Source organism: Phoca vitulina, unplaced genomic scaffold, assembly GCF_004348235.1.
Source record: "Phoca vitulina isolate PV1807 unplaced genomic scaffold, GSC_HSeal_1.0 scaffold39, whole genome shotgun sequence".
Taxonomy (NCBI): domain Eukaryota; kingdom Metazoa; phylum Chordata; class Mammalia; order Carnivora; family Phocidae; genus Phoca; species Phoca vitulina.
This window is the reverse complement of record NW_022589742.1, coordinates 5009379-5021681: the sequence shown is the minus strand read 5'-3', so window position 1 is coordinate 5021681 and position 12303 is coordinate 5009379. Positions and strand designations below refer to the sequence as shown.

The 12303-nt window shown below is 41.2% G+C and overlaps 1 non-coding gene and 1 pseudogene across 1 annotated transcript; both read left to right on the top strand.

Moving 5' to 3' along the window:
* Positions 1-5030: 5030 nt before the first annotated feature.
* Positions 5031-5488, top strand: LOC116647185 (annotated as a pseudogene).
* A 5681-nt stretch (positions 5489-11169) lies between these two features.
* Positions 11170-11276, top strand: LOC116647218. Its single transcript, XR_004302299.1, has one exon. It is a non-coding gene; the product is annotated as a U6 spliceosomal RNA (small nuclear RNA).
* The last annotated feature ends 1027 nt before the right edge of the window (positions 11277-12303 follow it).

Genomic DNA, 12303 nt, shown 5'->3' with positions numbered 1-12303 from the left:
GGTCATAATCTCAGGGTCATGAGATCGAGCCCCATATCAGGCTCTGAGCTCAGCACAGTCTGTTTGAGATTCTCTTCCTCTCCCTCTGTCCCTCCCCTGGCTCGTGTGAGCACACGCTCTCTCTCTCTCTTTCTCTCTCTCAAATAAATAAATAAAATCTTAAAAAAAAAAAGGTCAGAGAGAGGAAGTTGGGGGATGTTGCACAGATTGCTGGCTAGGACTACTGTGTATATAATTAGTGCCATTCACTGAGCCAAGAAATATAGGCTGAGGAGCTGCTTGGTAGGAACAATGATAAGTTCACTTTTGGATACATTGATTTTTATTTATGTATTTTTACTTATGTATTTTTTTAAAGATTTTATTTATTTGACAGAGAGAGACACAGTGAGACAGGGAACACAAGCAGGGGGAGTGGGAGAGGGAGAAGCAGGCTTCCCGCGGAGCAGGGAACCCGATGTGGGGCTTGATCCCAGGACCCTGGGATCACGACCTGGGCCAAAGGCAGACACTAAACAACTGAGCCACCCAGGCGCCCCTATTTATGTATTTTTTTAAGATTTATTTATCTCACAGAGAGAGCACAGGGTGGGGGAGGGGCAGAGGGAGAAGGAGAGAGAGAATCTCAAGCAGATTCCACACTGAGCGTGGAGCCCATTGAGTGGCTCGAACTCATGACCCTGAGATCAAGACCTGAACAGAAACCAAGAGTTGGATGCTTAACCAACTGTGCCACCCAGGCACCTCTGGATATGTTGATTTTTAAAGTGCATATTCTATATTCAAGTATATATGTCAAGTAGAGAGTTGAATATACAGTTTTGGAACTCAAAGGTCTGTGCTAGAGATACAATATTATGAGCCATCTGCTTATATTTGAACTCAAGGAGTATATGATTTTGTCTATGGTAACAGTGAGACATGAAGGGGAAAAAAGAGATCCCAGAGGAACTCCAACATTTAAGGGCCAGCTAAATGATAATGAGTCCTCAGAGGAGAATTTTGAAAGAGCAAGTAGAAAGGTAGGAGAAGGATCCAAAGGTTTCTTAGGATCCAAAGGAGTGCTCATGAGTAGTCAATTCTGTCATATGTAATAGAGCTGTCTGGTGAAAAGAAGACCGAAACTATTACTTGGACAAATATGGCGGTCATATGGTAACTATGAAGTAAGACATTTTTGTGGAAACACTGATGGTGGAGAAATAGGAAAAGACTGAAGTGGTTTAAAAAGTAAACAGATTGGAAAAAGAGTAAACAGATCATAAGGTAATGGAGATACAAATATAGGCAACTCTTAAGAAGTTTATCTCTAAAAGGAAGGAGAAATAAAGAACTAGCTGAAGGAGGAAACTTTTAGTGCTATTGTAAAAGCATATATCTAGTTTTTAATATACCTCCTCATTGATACTGGTGTGACAACAGATCATGAAGTGTCTTAAATGCCATCCTAAGGGGTTTGGAATTTTTTCCTGTAGACAATGTGGGACCATTGGGAATGATAAAAACAGATTTAGATTTTAGTGAGAATAAGAGGGTTTTTAAGGATAAGATTAACAAAAAGAAACAAACTAGGTGACTATTACAACAATCCAGTTGAGAGATAATAAATGTCTAAAATAAGGCCATTGTGGCGGTGCCTGAGTGGTTCAGTGGGTTAAGCGTCCAACTCTTGGTTTCAGCTCAGGTCATGATCTCATGGGTCCTCAGATCCAGCCCTCATCAGGCTCCATGCTCAGCAGGGAGTCTGCTTGAGATTCTCTCCCTCTGCCCCTCCCCCCACTTGGGCGCACATGCACACTCTCTCAAATAAATAAATAGATCTTTTAAAAAAAAATAAAATAAGGCACTCGTAGTGTATTTAGGGATATTAATGAGATGTAATTAACGGATATGGAGGTAAAACTAATGATAATACTAAGGATAACCCATAAATATTACTCCTGAGTGAATGAGTCAATGGTGGTGTCACATACAGAACTGGGAACACAGGAGGGACGAGTTTATGAGTAAGGTAATGTTGGATTTGAATACACTGTACTTGTGAAATATCCAAGTGAAAATGTGTACTAGATGTATGGGAGATGGAAGATGGAAAGAGATGATTAGGTAAAAGAATATGGGTGCCTGGGTGGCTCAGTCATTAAGCGTCTGCCTTCGGCTCAGGTCATAATCCCAGGGTCCTGGGATCGAGCCCTGCATCAGGCTCCCTGCTCAGCGGGAAGCCTGCTTCTCCCTCTCCCACTCCCCCTGCTTGTGTTCCCTCTCTCGCTGTGTCTCTCTCTGTCAAATAAATAAATAAAATCTTTAAAAATAAATAAATAAAAAATAAAAGAATAACTGCACTTAAGGTGTTTCATTGTATAGAAGCCTGGTGTAAACTCAATTTCAAAATCCAAGAACATTTTTTGTTTGAAGCTATATTTATGTTTTCATCTTCCTAGATTGAGTATATATAATCATAAAATATACAGTTTCATTAGTTGAAAAGGTTTTCCCTCTCTAGGAAACTGTATATCAAGAGTTCTACACAAGAGTCATATAATTCAGTAAAATCCCAGAGGATACTTCAGGGGAGAAATAACTACCAAAGAAACCAACACATTTGGACTGACAACTCTAAATGATGTATTTTTGTTTTCACTGAAAAATAAACAATTCTTTGGCTTGGTTTATTATTAATATCATCTCTTTCATATATGCTTGAAAATTACCCACCAAGACATATAATTCATCTTAAATATGCAGTACCCTATGTTTATCTTGATGGGTTGAGGTTGGCTGACTATGGAGCACTGGAATGTGCAAGCCTTTCAAATCAACTTCAGCTCATTTTATTTGGAAGAGTGAGTTTGTCAACACTTTAAATGAAATTTGGGGAAAATTACCGTATCACATTTGTTTCCTGAGTCAGAGTGACATAGAAGTCCGTATATGTATTTTATTCCTAACTGCCATCTCCAAAATCAAGGGACCCTAACTGCGAAACTTTATTGTTTGTGTGCACTCTGCCAAATTTTGACATGCGGCATAGACACAGTGTAATGCATACTCGTTTCCTCAGTGATATGGTAGGTGTGGAACTCATTTCTGCTTACAAATAAAATATTTTTTTAAGTTTCTTAGTTACTTTACTCTAAAGATCTTTTTTCTTAAATGTATTGTGTTATAGAAAGATTCTGCTGTGGTTGTGATTCATTAACTCTAGGCAATAATATATATGGTGTGAGAAGGACAATAATATTTAATAGGGCAGATTGAGACTGACTGGAAATGCAAGTCTATGGATGCCAAACAGTCTCCATATGTGACCCTGAACCAAGCTATTGAACCTCTCCAAGCCACAGACTCTCTATACAATGCAAACATTAAGATATTTGGAAACACTAGATAACCAACTACATTCATAAATTCTTACCTTATGTCCCTGATCTGGGTTAAGTTCTGTTTCTCCATCCTCCTGGAGTAGTCTGAGGAACTTGATTACTGGCCTTACTACATTATTTTTAAAGGTTCTGTGCAGGCCACCTGGGTGGCTTAGTCGGTTAAGCGTCTGCTTTCAGCTTGGGTCGTGATCCTAGGGTCCTGGGATTGAGCCCCACGTTGGGCTCCCTGCTTGGTGGGGAGCCTGCTTCTCCCTCCCTCCTGCTCATGCTCTCTCTCTCTCAAATAAATAAAATCTTTAAAAAAAAAAAAAAGGGTCTGTGCACAGGCCTGTACCATGAGAATTTTATGTCTTATTCATCTGTTCATCATTCACACAAAGCAAAGGGCATAAAACCACAGCAGGTGCTCAGTAAAGCTTTATTACATTGAATATTTTCTCATTTTCAACCTATTGATCTAATTTGTATAGGATTAACCACTGGTCTTTGCAGGTCTACTAGCAGAGAAGATGTATCATTATCTATCCATTTTATTTTCTTATTACTTTTTTATTTTCAAGATTTATTTATTTTAGAGAGAGAGCATGCACAAGCCAGGAGAGAGGTAGAGGAGGAGGGGCAGAGAGAGACTCTCAAACCAACTCCATGCTGAGCTCAGAGCCTGACGTGGGGCTCAGTCTCACAACCCTGAGATCACAACCTGAGCCGAAAGCAACAGTAGGAGGCTTAACTAACTGAGCCACCCTGGCACCCATTATATATCCATTTTAAACATCAACTCCTCTAAAAGGTCAGAAGAGTTCTCATGTCAATCAGATTTTGTTGGTGAATTATAAAATGCTGAATTTAATTTGCAATAGAAAGACCCTGTTATAATTGTTATTAATTCTGGCTGATTATATAGCTTAAAGCCATACCATGCATAATAGATTTGGTTTCTGATATAAAAGCTATGAAGGATGTAAGTGATGGGAAGGGAGGGTCAAGGCCCCCCAGTCTCAAGACAATCAGAAATGTACTCAAACCCAAACTTAGCATAGACAAACTAGCAATTAAAGGATGATTTTGAATAAAAATAAGTATAAATTTCTTTATTGAAGTTGAAGAAAAAGTGGGAAAACTTCAAAAATAAATGCATGCCCCAGAGCAGTTTTGCAGGAGTGAAAACAGACCACTGATATAGCATGCTGAAATGGGGGGGAAAAGATCAATTATTCAAATTAATTTCGAGTCAATAATGCAGCAAGAATATATTGTGGCTATGGCAAAGTCAATGGTACTCTGTGGGCAATGCAAAGCTATAACAGATTCAGTACCTTCCCTCAAAATCTGGTCACCTAGGGAAATAAAGACACAAATGCAGGTCATTAGGATACCAAACAGACTGTAATGGATGCTAGAGCAGGGGTTCAAAGTATTATAGAAACACAGACAATAAGAGAAATTCATTTGACCAAGGACTGAGTGAAGGACTGACAAAGAAAGTAACATTTAAACTGGACAGTCCCTTGCAGGACAGATAGTATTTTGACAAGAAGACACGAGGAGGGGTGGGAGCGAAACAAACGCCTGGCTCAGAGCAGTGGCCTCACCGCGACCTCCGAGGGTTTCTCTGGCTGGTGTTGTCCCCCCCCCCCCATCTACAGCATGGGAAATACCTTCTAGAACACCTTTAAGGGCCTTTTTGGCAAAAAAGAAATGCACATTCTCATGGTGGGCCCAGATGTTGCGGGGAAGACCACCATCGTGTACAAACTGAAGCTGGGTGAGACCGTGACCACTGTTCGCACCAGAGGCTTCACTGTGGAAACCGTGGAGGACAAGACCATCAGCTTCACTGTGTGGGACGTGGGCGGCCAGGACAAGATCCAGCCTCTGTGGCGCCACTGCTTCCAGAACACACAAGGTCTCATCTTCGCGGTTGGTGGCAACGACAGAGAGCAGGACCTCCGCAACGTCATGAACGCGGCTGAGATCACCAACAAGCTGGCGCCATGGTCCCTGCGCCACAGGAACTGGTACGTTCAGGCCACCTGTGCCACCAGCGGGCCCGGCTCTAGGAGGGACTGGACTGGCTGTCCAATCAGCTCTGGAACCAGAAGTGAGCCGCCGCCCCCGCCCCACCGCCTCCATTCCACCCTGCTTTACTCTCCTGCGGTGTGAGCGCCAGAAGCTGTCTCCACGGTGGGTCACAGCGTGCTTCGCCAGGCTGTCAATGTGCAGACGCCGCCTGCAGCCGGGTTTTTATTTAATGTAAACAGTTTTTGTTCCCAGTGAGGCTGTTTCTGGTACTCCTATGCAGTGTTACTCAGCTTTTTTTATTGTAAAGAGAGAATCAACCCATGTTCAATACTGAGAAGGGATGTTAGGCACACGGGGCCCCCGGAAGTCGCTGTGTCGGACCAGCCTGGCACGCCTCCTCAGGCGTTAGATCTGTGTTGAGATCCATTTTGGTGGTTGGTTTTTAACCCAAACTCAGTGCATTTTAAAAATAGTTACAAATGCAAGATAAGGAGAACAAGTGAACCCACAGAAGGGAGAAACGTGCCTAGTGTTGGTTTTGCAGCAGTGGCCAGAGTCTAGTCCACCAGTGGTCCGTTTCCCGTCGGGAACATGAGATGGGGCACAACCAGCCACGGTCCATTCTGCATGGTCACGATAGGGTCCCTGTGATTTGCTCTGTCTCGGGTCATCCCACATCCCCTAGCATTTGTGCTTGTACTTGTGCTTACACAGCTGCCCAGGAGACAGGCTGGGGGCTGTGGCCACTGCTCACAGACCCTTCAGAGGGACCCTGGCCTTCCCTTGGGTCTGCGTGGGCACTCTGGCTTGCTCCAGGATGCTTGGGGTCTGACCAACAGGAGTGAGGGTGGGCAGGCCAGGCACCCTAGAGCCTCAGCCCGCCCCCCACCCCCTCACCACCCCCCGCCACGTCTGCACGTGCTTTCACTCCCTCAGCCTGCAAGGGTCAGACTTGCCCTAGAATCGATGACCTCTCCTGTTTTCTTTTGCATTTTGCTAAACACTGGAGAAGCTGGAGCTGTTAAACTTTATCTTGGGGAAATCCTCAGAACTGGTTTATTTGGTGTCACAGAACCTCTTACTGCTTCCAATACACGATTAGTAATCAACTGTTTTGGATACTTGTTTTCAGTTTTCATTTCGACAAACAAGCACTGTAATTATAGCTACTAGAATAAAATCTCTTAACTATTAAAAAAAAAAAGGAAGGAGCATCTGGGTGGCTCAGTTGGTTAAACGTCTGCCTTCGGCTCAGGTCATGATCCAAGGGTCCTGGGATGGAGCCCCGCATCGGGCTCCCTGCTTAGTGGGGAGCCTGCTTCTCCTTCTCCCTCTACAGCTCCCCCTGCTTGTGCTCTCTCTCTCTGTCAAATAAATAAACAAAATCTTAAAAAAAAAAAAAAAGAGGACATGAGGAGGGATGGTAGAAGGCAATAGCTCAAAAGCAGAAGCTTGCCAGCATCTCTTACCTCTCTCTTCTAGTAATGGTACCCACCATATCTTCCGGAATTGATATTTTACTTTGTGTTCCTTTCATTCGGTTGGAACTGAACTGACTCCAGTAGCGGGGAGTGCAAGACCCAGGCCTGGCCAACTGATTCACAGAGTACCCTTAGCCACAGTGATGAGTTAATGAGTGAACATGTGACCTCAGCTGGTCCAATTAGAGTGAATCCTTGGATCTGTACTGAATTTCCTGGGAAGAGCATACTCTCTTTACTACTATACTTGAATTTGGGCAGATTCAGCAGGTCACTGGATAAAGCCCAATAATGAAGACAACACAGGTGAGGGCAGAGCTAAGAGTGGAGATACATCAAGCCAGGATAACAAACAGTGTTTTGGCTCCTAGTTCAAGTCTCACTCAGGACTTTTTTACATAAGCTCACAAATTCTCCATTTTTAAGGCCTGTTTGTGTTAGGTTTTTTGTCACTTGCACCCAAGGGGCCTTGTCTAATATTCACGGAACGAGAGAATAAATAGGAAATGTCTAGGAAATTAGGGTATAACTTGCATCAGATACTTGCCATGTCTGTGTCTTTTTTACCCGCTGCTCAGCACCAAAGTGCACAGGCTGCTTTCTTGAAGAATCAAACACTGCCAATGGGCCAGTAATGAAGGTATGAAAGGTATGGGCCCAAGGCCTCAGCAGCTCATTGGTCTTCGGGTGCAGCTCCTTATTTTTCCCATTTTTGCAGCATCCGGTTAACAAGCAGTCTTCTCCTGGATCCCAAGTACCTCACTAATTTATTTTGAAAAGTAGCAGAGCTGGTGCCACAACCATCTAGAATCTCTGCAGGATGTGATTTGCAAGAACAGCTTTGAATATAATTCTCTATCTTAGAAAACTACCACTTTATAGGCATACATACAGAATACTACCTCACTAAAAATAGGTTGCCCTCAGTTATGCTCAAAAAAATATAAATAAAAGATCTTAAAGAGAAAGGTGAGGTTGAGGGAAATTATGAAAACTTCCTTTTAGCAGAGAATGGTTAGAGCCTTTAAAATGTTAATAACAATAATCCTTGTTGATTTTATAACATTCCATTTATTACTTCCTAAAACATTCACTGAATGCCTACTGTGCTAGATGTTTTGCTGATATAGATGAATCTGTTGTTCTAGCCCTCAAGGAACTCGGAGTTCTAGGAGGATAGATAAGACCATCTTTCCTTCCTTTATTCATTCAGCCAAAATGCCTGTCACATGCCAGACACTGTGAGGCATTATGGATTGAACAAGAAACGATATTAAAAGCAGAAATTGGGCCTGAATTGCGAAGGCTATGCATCAACAAAATACCAGGCAAAGAACTGAGTGAAGCGACAGACTTATTGGTATGTGGTAGCCGAGATGCAGGCAAAGCAGACGACGTCAGTTCTAGAAGAGGTAGGCTCCCACACTGCTTGGGCTTGTTGCTTTCTAATGGAAAATGACTCTGACAAGGAGCTTTCTTTTCAAGTTAGTTTGAAATAATTATAAATTCAGAGGAAGGTGCAAAGATAGTACATACAGGTCCTCTGTATCCTTCACGCAGTCTCCCTCAATAGCTACATCTTCTACATTGTATAGTATCAAAACCAGGGAATCGATACTGATATGATGTGTGAGTATAGCTCTATGTCATTGGATCACATTATGTAGATCGGTAAAAGCACCACCCTAGTTGAGATACAGAACTATTTCACCATGACTGAGATCTCCCTCGTGCTACCCCTTTTCTTTTAAGAACAATGCCCTTCAAATCCAGTTGTGAATTCATTTGTCAACAAAACTGTTAGAAATCTAGAAGTGTCCAGATGAGCTTACTCCCCCTGATTTCTGACTACCAAGGAAGGTAGTAAAGCACGTGCTGCCAGGGTGTAGTTACAAAGGCAACTTACCAACAGGTCCAAGAGAAAGGACTTCAGTGGAGTCTGTTTTGTGTTGGCAGTGCTATTGCAACATGTGAGGTTTCGATCAGCATTCGATATAGTTTAAGATTATTGGTAAGATGTGTTAATATTGAGTTTATTTTTTAAAAATACAAGTGCAGTAATTACCTCTGTATCCACCATTAATTAGTGTCTAGAGAGGTTACTTAATCCTCAGAGTTGCTACCATGTAAGAAAACATCTAGTGACCACACCAGTGAACAGTTGACAAAAGTAAGTAGAGCTCTACTAAAAAGTCTGGGAAGAGCAAATTTAACAATTCAACCTATCCAAAGCGGTAACATCTTTCATATGGTGAAGCGCCACTTTTGGGAACAGTATCAACAACAGATCAATGTATGTTTGTTTTTTACCCAATATTCTCCATGGTCAGTGATCTGAGTCACACTGTGTGCATTATACATACAGCTTCTTCACGGGGTTTTTAGTAACTGAGAATAAAATTCTGGCCACTTTTCAAGGCAAAATGGTTTAATCTTCAGGATACAGTTCTCCTGTGGAAAACCATTGTCTTAGACACCTGCTGAGTAACTAATAGAATCATTTGTGTATGTGGAAAGTTAGGCTTATATAGAGGACATCTTTCTGTGCCAGAAAAAGCACATGCTAAACATAAAAGAAATCATTATGAACTGGATTAATAGATGTATAGAGAAAGAAGTTGAGAATCTGCCATTGGTAAGATCTGGCAACAGGTGCAGGATATTCAAACCCTAATTTCTCATGAATGAGGAATGAACATCTGCTCAGAATAGCAATGGAAGGGAATATTCAGATTTCTACTAAATACACTTGCAATAACAGGAGCCATGGGACCATAACCAAGACATCTTTTCTATATCCATTTATGTGCTAGTTAATACTCCACTAACTCTGAATTGAGCAGTATTCTACAGCAAAATTTCCAGTTCGGGTTGTGCATTCTGATCACCACAGGAGCTTACTTAAAGTGCTGCTACCTGTTTCACACCCCAGGAATACTGAACCAGAAAATTCAGGAGTGATGTTCTAGAAAATGTACTGTTGCAAAGCTCCACCACGGATTCCAATGTGCAGCCAAGTCTGGAAACCACTGCTCTAAATGCTGTTCGGTAGAATATGTCCAGAACTAAATTTACCATTGCCCTCCTTGATTTTCAGTCTACTAGCCATCCAATCCATTCCACCTTCTCTATATATGTATTTCTTCAATCCATTTCCTTTTTTCAGGCCTTACTTCCTGCTACTGCCTTAGTTCTGGGCATATGAACTTGGACCATAGCAGTAGTTAGTTTCAGTCTTGCATCCGGAGGGCAGTGACACATTATATCGTCAACATCCATCCCTGGATGGGCTTCACAACAGCCTTACTTGGAGGACACTATGCAACATAGTTCTGCTCCTGATAATAGACATTATTGCAGAGATCCTGGAGGGGACAGGAAGCAGGTGTGATGAGACAGCTGGGAGAGAACACAGTGCGTTGTGGGAGAAGAGGCAGGAGTAAAGCAAGAATATGTCAAATTGGATATTTGATTTTATGTCTAATTTTCTCAAGAAGTATTTACTTCCTTGCAATGTGTGGAGATTAGGGTTATACTTAAATCTGACTTGTCATGTCCCTACTGAAAATGTTTCACTAACCCTACACCCCAGTGACCTTGTTATAAATTCTAGATCTTTGTATGATACTTTATGCACTGTATGATTTGCCCCTGATTGCCTCCCTTCCTTCATCTTCACCTGTTTTTATGCTTTTTGCTTCAGTAATATTGAGCTTCTTAAAGTTTCATCAATATACCATATTGTTCTATACTCTCTGCCTTGGCACATATTATTTCTTCTGCTCAAACCATTCCTATTCACCCTTCACATTTTCAATTTAGAGGCCATCTCCTCTGAGAGACTGCCTCCAATCACCCTCACACTAGACATATTTAAGCATTTACTCTTTTGTTTCTTCTGTATTTTGAATTTTTTTTTTTTAAGATTTTATTTATTTGCGAGAGAGAGAATGAGAGACAGAGAGCATGAGAGGGAGGAGGGTCAGAGTGGAGAAGCAGACTCCCCGCTGAGCAGGGAGCCTGATGCGAAACTCGATCCCGGGACTCCAGGATCATGACCTGAGCCAAAGGCAGTCGCTTAACCAACTGAGCCACCCAGGCACCCTGTTTCTTCTGCATTTTGTAGACACTTCTGCTCTGCCCTTAATCATTAAACTAATTATTTATGTACCTGTATCCCTACTACATGATCAGTTCCTTGAAGCTGTGTTTTGTTTTTTCTGTTTTATTTTTCCATATCCTTAAATATTTTTGAAACATTAATTAAAATTTCATTGCGGCCAGTGCTCTCTTTGGCAGCACATACACTCAAACTGGAATGATACAGAGAAGATTAGCATGGCCCCTGCGCAAGGATGACACACAAATTCGTGAAGCATTCCATATTTTTGTAAGTGATGAATCACTAAATTCTGCTCCAGAAACCTATATTGCATTGTATGTGAACTAAAATTTATATTTAAGAAAATTTCACTGACGCCAAATATTTCATATTTTATGACTATCCCCCAGTTTCTGGGATTTTAGGATTGTTCCTATTTTCTCTTTTATACATAATGCCACAAAATACATCTTTATATATAAATATTTGACTGTTTCAGTGTATATTTCTTTTGAGAATATTTAAAGAATTTCGTTTAATGCATCAATAAATATGGGATTTTCTTTTCTTTTTAAAAAGATTTTATTTATTTATTTGAGAGAGAGAGAGAGCACAAGCAGGAGAGGGGCAGAGGGAGAGGGAGAAGCAGGCTCCCCACTGAGTAGGGAGCCCGACGTGGGGCTCCATCCCAGGACCCATGAGATCATGACCTGAGCCGAAGGCAGATGCTTAACCGACTGAGCCACCCAGGTGCCCCAATAAATATGGACTATAAGACCCTTTGATTCAGACTGTCAAAGAGCTCTAAAGAAAAACTGTAGATTTTGAATTCTCATCAGCAGTGTGTTAGGTCTCCTTACATTCAGTGATATTTACAGACCATCTTCTCTGTTCTATTGACACATTAATCCTTGGTAAAATTATGCAGTGCCATACCTCTAAATACAGTTTATTTATAAAGGTATTTGTTATATATACATATATATAACTCATAAATTTAAATTTATAAATTTACTCCTAAATCTGTATTTCTGTCAGACCCTAACTTTTCTATAGAACTCCTGACTCATATATTCAACTGCCTATTTGACACCTCCACAGAATTCATCAAAAAGTAACTGAAATTTAATTAAAAGTCAAAAAGAACAAACTTTTCCTTTGCCATTTATTACATATATTTAAAATTATACTTCACATTACATTTTAAAATTCTAGACAGCTATAACAAGATATCTAGGAATAAACCTAATCAAAGAGGTATGAGACCTATACTCTGAAAACTATTAATGCTGATGAAAGAAAGATGACACAAAGA